The following is a 6,131-nucleotide window of genomic DNA, read 5'->3' as shown; positions in this document are numbered from 1 at the left end:
TTCAGACCTTATATTCTTGATATTGTGCCAGAGTTGGCTAATGTTTTAGTTGTTATTCAGACTTTAGAGATTGAGTGGCCGTTCATGGTGGCTGCGGCACCGGCGGGCCTCCGAACAAATTCAAGCCAGGGAAGCCAGGATGTGGTGATCTATGACTCTATGTCCGCTGGAGGCAAAGGTGATCAGCTGGGACGGCGTGCACTTCACAGATTTCAGCAGCGGGCTTGCTGCCAAGCTCGCGCGTCGCGATGAGTGGCGAGTACCAAGCCCAGGGTGAAGCCGGCGGCTCCAAGAAATAGTTAGATTCTTGATGCAGATCAACGCTTCATGACCTTTGAATCCATCATCTATGGATGTAGTGATGGCCAAGGACTGGACATGAGGGCTGTTGTGGTTGGAGATATTGCTTCAGACTTTCTCGACGTCGATGGACTCCTTGTACAAAGAAGGCAAAGTAGCAATGGATATGCTCGATTACATCCAAACAATTGGGAGGTCTTTTTTTTTTTTGGATTTTGTTGTGCAGTGCTGAGTAGTATATAAAGATATTTTACCTTGATGTACATGTATAGACTATTTATGATAGTTACAAGCTCCCATTGCTCCCATATGAAATATGTTGTGCGTGTTATTTCCTTTTAATTTGAAAAGAAATAGAAAGCAATGAAGCATGTTTGGCCTCTCATCAGTCTTTAGTATAGACTGTGCAGCAGCTGGACTTCAGCACTATCTTCAGTACAGACTGTACAGTAGTTAGGCCTCTCATCACTATCTTCATTAGCGCCGCTAAGAGAAGAGAAAAGAAAATGCATGATAATACCATATTATCACAAGTATAAGCAACAAAACACTCTTGTATTGGATACCAGGTTCACACAAGTATAATGCTCCCTCCAGTAGTAGTTTCATCTCCATGGTAAAAGTAAAAGCTGATGCAGAGAATGCTCTTCAGTGCAGGAGACAAGTGTATGAAAGCTTCATGGACATATCATCCAAGAGCATTAACCAAAGTTCTTTTCTGGTACTCACATCAAAATCGACCTATTTGTTGTATGATGAGTAAAAAAAACATATGAAAACAGGACAGTACAATATGCTATCTACGCCGGGGGAGTTACATCCTTGCAATCAGAGGAAAGGAATAGAATGCAAGCTCGTCCTTTTGACAAATCGTACGCTGCTGTGTGAGCACCACCACGTGGGAATTCAGATGACCCCGAATGCTGATTGTAGTGACAATGGGACACGCCAACGCGAGAGCATTTTGAGCGAATGCCTGGATTTTCTTCATGGCATCTGCAAAATAATAATAGCAATGGAGTCTGTTAGATTTTGCTTGGTGCAAGTCACGCTCTGCACAAAGTTGTGGCAAGCTTTCAGGCTAAAAATTCTATTTCCACAACAACAGAGACATATATGACATGAATGTTTAGACTAGCGTGCAGGCATGCAGTTTCAATTGAGTTGTCACAGACCAAAATTAGCATAAAGACACTTACCATTGCTTCACGTGCAGTAAGCCTGTCCTGGTGATCATAACGCGGAAGCTTGTCGAGGAAATCTATGGCCTACAGATAAACAAAGAAATCAAGCTAGAGGCAAGAACTACCTATCCTAGGTAAGTAAATCTGAAATGCAAGAGCCATTAGGTCACATCTCAGGAGATACTAGGTGTTGGTTATCCGCGTTAATAAACTTCGGCCACGATTTCCTGCTATGCATGCATCCAAAAAAAGGATGTGAATGTACTTCACATAAATAATTATCTTGCATCAAAGGCCTGGTGAGCCATGATATATTGGTATATTGTACCTTCAAACAAGAGCTTCAAGCTGAGGGTCAAGCTTAATTCTGTACTTGTTCAAATAAGCATTCAGCCCATTCTGTTCGATGTACCTGATAATAAAGGAATGTGACAATAATTAATGCTGATGCTTCAAAAAGTTCTGCAGATATAGCAGCAGTAATGGCCTCATGATGGAATATATCAGCGGATATTAACAAACGTATCAACAAGTAAATGTGCAGGCACAGACTAAAAGTAAACAACTAATTAATTTATAGAGTATAAGTTCATTAAAAAAAGAATAGTCCAAACTGTTTCTTCTGAAAGCAACGAGACTAACAGCGACAGATAAAACTTTTTAATGATGTCAAATTAAGACGACGTGCACATTAGCCAGCCTGCAGCTAAAACTTGTTAACACTATCAATTTAGACGACATGCACATTAGACAGGTCATGGAAGTTTCGCGAGACGATGGTCCTGAAGCTCAAGACATGTAGAGAGGATACTCCACACGGTGATGTCAGGTCAGAGCCAGCAGAGGTTCATTGTCCGTTTTTCGCTTCCTGTTGGTTAAAATGGCTGTCAGCACTCAGCAGTAGGATCAATCCGGTCATCCATTATCCATCAGCCTTGCAGAGCCAACGGAAAGGATATGAGGCTATAGAGTCAACAAGAAATCCATATTTCAGGTACATTCAGAAAATTAAGCAACACAAGCAACAAAGATGGGATAGTGGAATCATCATGGTTAGGAGAGGATAGTCACTTGCAAACAATCGGAGAAGCCAGTTCCACTGACCTCTTTGTGCAAGGCTCGTCTCAGTAATCATATACCAACTCTGTAATCATACACCAGCTGTCCATGTCCTCATGTCCATGGTCCTGGCACCTGCAGCACATCTGAGCCAATGAGTATTTCCAACATCTGAGAAACAACAGTGATGGCATTGGTATGAGCATAGGTAAATACAAGCTAATAGCGTGCTGTATAGATCAGGGAATTCAGTATCTTTTGTATGGATATAAAGTTATAAACACAAGCTGGCTTTACTAGTCAAGTAAGCCCATTTCTGCATGTGCAAAGTTCATGAATAGTCTCCAATGTTACAAAAGAGCTCAAAGCTGCATGTGCCCTTGTCAAGAAGAAAAAACCTCCATCGTTTATAGAGCTAACTCAGGAAATCAAGGGTATGCTTCCACTCATATTGATAATCCTAAAATGATTAGTTGCATGACACATGAATGCAGCGACATAACTGTAACGAAGAAGCATGATGTATCATTTGAATAAAGGTTCAGTCTGCCTCCGGCATCATATTTTCTAATCAGCACTACTAATTGGCAATAACAGAAATTCATTGGCAATATTGAATACATATAAGAGGTGCGTAGATCCATGGAGGTCAACAGTGAAACTCTCCAAAAAAGCAGCTTTAATCTTCTTTTGCAAACTATAATCAATTTTTATGATAATCTTAAAAATAAATATTTGCTAAACCTGAGTTCTTTTCATCCACACAACCACGATCAATCTTTAAGATACTGTAAGGTTCAACTTACGCAGTATATGTTTGGTAGGATAAAGATTAATACTTACAGTTTCTGAAAGTAGAGTTCCAGATAGAAATTGGTTCATGAACAGCAAAGAGGTTCAGGCTAATCACCAAATAAATCTATAGTTATGCCCCTTGACAAATAATTAATGACCAAATCACACCATCCATCTCAGATAAATCAATATACCAATCAACGCACAAAGGGAATCGAAGGAAGCAGTGAATGGGATACAACTACATACCAGAAGGAGGGTCTCTCCACGGCGGCCAGAGGCGGACGAGTCGAGGACGCGGAGCAGCGGCAAATGATACTGCACCTGGCGCTGCAGCTCGACGGGCGGCACGCGTGAAAAAGAGGGTCGATGGCGACGCAGGGTCTCACCCTACCGCTGAACGGTGAACGGCGTGGAGATCTTCAGCGGCGCAGGGCCTCGCCGGAAGGTCGACGGCGAGAGCTGGATTCACGAGAAATTGAAAAACCAACCAGGAGAGGTGGATCTGGAAACGACCTGGGAAGAAAAAACCAACCGGCCACCAGGTGAGGGAAAAAAACGGACGGGGATGGACGGATGGTGCGTGTGCTCGGCGGACTCAGATTCGCAAGCCGTGACATAGCTTGAATCTTGACCTTTGAAAATAAATCCAAAGGCTCCTGTGCCGGCCGCCCGCTGGACTCCGTTTTCACACTGCTCGCGCCCAAGCTCCCTCCGTTTCATGCCGTCTCGCGCCCAAATCGACCGGAGCTCCTCGCCGCTCGCCAATCCCATTCCCACCCCACGCTCGCTCCAATCCCCCAACTCGCGCTCGCCAAATCGACCGGAGAGGCGTGCCGCCGTCGCCAGGAGGCCGCTGGCTGCTGCTGCAGACGCCGGACTCGTCGCTGGGCCATGCGGGTCATGCTGATTGCGGCCGGGACCAGGGTGGTGGCGTCGCCGGGCCATGCGGGTCATGCTGATTGCGGCCGGGCCCAGGGTGGTGGCGTCTGTGCGCGTCAAGGAGGGGGCCGTCCACGGCAGGAGTACGGTGGGCGGCAGCGTCAGGGGCGCGTGGTCAGGCTGCTGTCGCTCTTCGCGCCTAGCGCCGGGTGGAAGGATGACGGCGAGGTAAAGTTGGTTGCTCTTCGCGCCGAGCACCGGGTGGAAGGACAACGACGAGGACAAGTCGGGCAAGGCAGACAGGCACGGGCGTCCTCTATCCGCCGCCGTGAGAACTCTTCTCGGGGAGTCGTCGGAGAAGAGACGAGAAGCGTCTGATCAGCAGTGGCAGTCGGAGAATGGTGTTAAGCGCCAATAAGTTCTCGTGTTCCTTGTATTCAGTCCAAACTTCCGATGATTCTATCAGTGAGTTTTCAGCAGAGGTCGAAGCGTGTAGGTTGCGGGATTTTGACCAATTTTCTTTGGACCCCATTTTTGTGAGATTGTCAGAACAACATATTGGAATGTGGACATGCGAGAGAATCTGTAAAAGCAACCATGTTTTAATTGACACTGATGTTTTGGTTGAGTACTGAGTGTAGGTTGATAATGCAGTGTAGCAGAATTCTGTTCATCTCTTTTCACCCCAGGTTTGCCACATTATGAGAAAAATGATAGAGAAGGGGCACACCGATTTTTCTAACAGAAAGGGGCACGCGGTGTTCCTTCAGTAAATTGCTGAAGAGCATACTGCATACATATGTCTATAAGGATGTTACATGAAGCTACATCATCGTTGAGCCCATAACTGCAGAAGTGCAGATAGCAGGGGCCTTCTCTGCCTAGCATCCTGGCGGCCTCCCTCCTCCACGCGCTGGGTGGCCGCCCGCCTCCACCGCGGAAGGCAGGCGGCAGGCCTGCCGCCCCGCCGCGCGGCGGTTCCTCGCGAGCTGCTGGATCGTGGTCCAACCCTCCTCCTCGCCTTTCCGGCTGGCGGCGGCGTCCCCGATCAGCACGACCGCTGCGTGGCCCGGCGACGAGTCCGGCGTCTGCAGCAGCGGCCAGCAGCCTCCGGCGGCAGCGGCGGCGGCGGCATGACCCTCCGGTCGATTGGGCGAGCGCGGGGTGGAATTGGTGAGCGGCGAGGAGCTCCGGTCGATTTGGGCGCGAGACGGCGTGAAACGGAGGGAGCTTGGGCACGGGCAGCGTGAAAACGAGAAAATTGCGTTTTTTAGGACTCCAAAAAATGTTCTTCGCTATTATAAGACTCCAAATATCGACTTTGCTAAAACGACCTTTGAAATATTTATTGTTTGCTATACATGACATTTGGTCCTTTTAATCAATTTGTTGCCCACAAATACATGTATCACTACGGGAAACTGAATATTTGCCGTGTGCCCAATTGTTTGCCGTGAGCCAAAACTCGGACACACGGCAAAGGACCCTTTAGCCGTGTGCCTCAAATGAAGCTCACGGCAAACAACAGGCACACGGCAAAGGACTCTTTTGGCATGTGCAGCAGAACGAGACACACGGCAAACAATAACCACACGGCAAAATTTTTCAAACAGTAACGGGTTCACGTCTTTGCCGTGTGCTAACGGACAAAACACACGGCAAATATTTGGCACACGACAAATTTTTTGAAACCGTAATGGGTCGCCAGTTTCGCCGTGTGCCGTGGGCTGGCACACGGCAAATTCAAAATTTTGCCGTGGGTTTTTTTTTGTTTGCCGAGTGCCAGAGCCTAAGCACACGGCAAAGTATTGGACAAAAAATTAAATTATCACTCCCAAATTTTTCAGGAATACATATATTTTATATGGGACTTGATATTAACATTTGGCATTTTTTAAAATCTATTTGCTA

The 6,131-nt window shown here is 46.7% G+C and overlaps 1 long non-coding RNA gene across 3 annotated transcripts; it reads right to left on the bottom strand.

Moving 5' to 3' along the window:
• Positions 1-836: 836 nt before the first annotated feature.
• Positions 837-4,071, bottom strand: LOC120643965. Of its 3 annotated transcripts, none has more exons than XR_005663258.1 (6): positions 3,874-4,071; positions 3,588-3,800; positions 2,589-2,678; positions 1,813-2,418; positions 1,500-1,568; positions 837-1,296 (listed from the first exon to the last, which is right to left on the bottom strand). It is a non-coding gene; the product is annotated as an uncharacterized LOC120643965 (long non-coding RNA). The 3 variants fall into 3 exon arrangements; XR_005663259.1 differs by adding an exon at positions 1,669-1,711 and having other exon boundaries at positions 3,588-3,876; XR_005663257.1 differs by having other exon boundaries at positions 3,588-3,876.
• Between the last annotated feature and the right edge of the window lie 2,060 nt (positions 4,072-6,131).

The sequence above is a fragment of the Panicum virgatum genome, chromosome 8K (assembly GCF_016808335.1).
Source record: "Panicum virgatum strain AP13 chromosome 8K, P.virgatum_v5, whole genome shotgun sequence".
Classification (NCBI taxonomy): domain Eukaryota; kingdom Viridiplantae; phylum Streptophyta; class Magnoliopsida; order Poales; family Poaceae; genus Panicum; species Panicum virgatum.
This window is presented reverse-complemented; position numbering and strand designations above follow the sequence as displayed.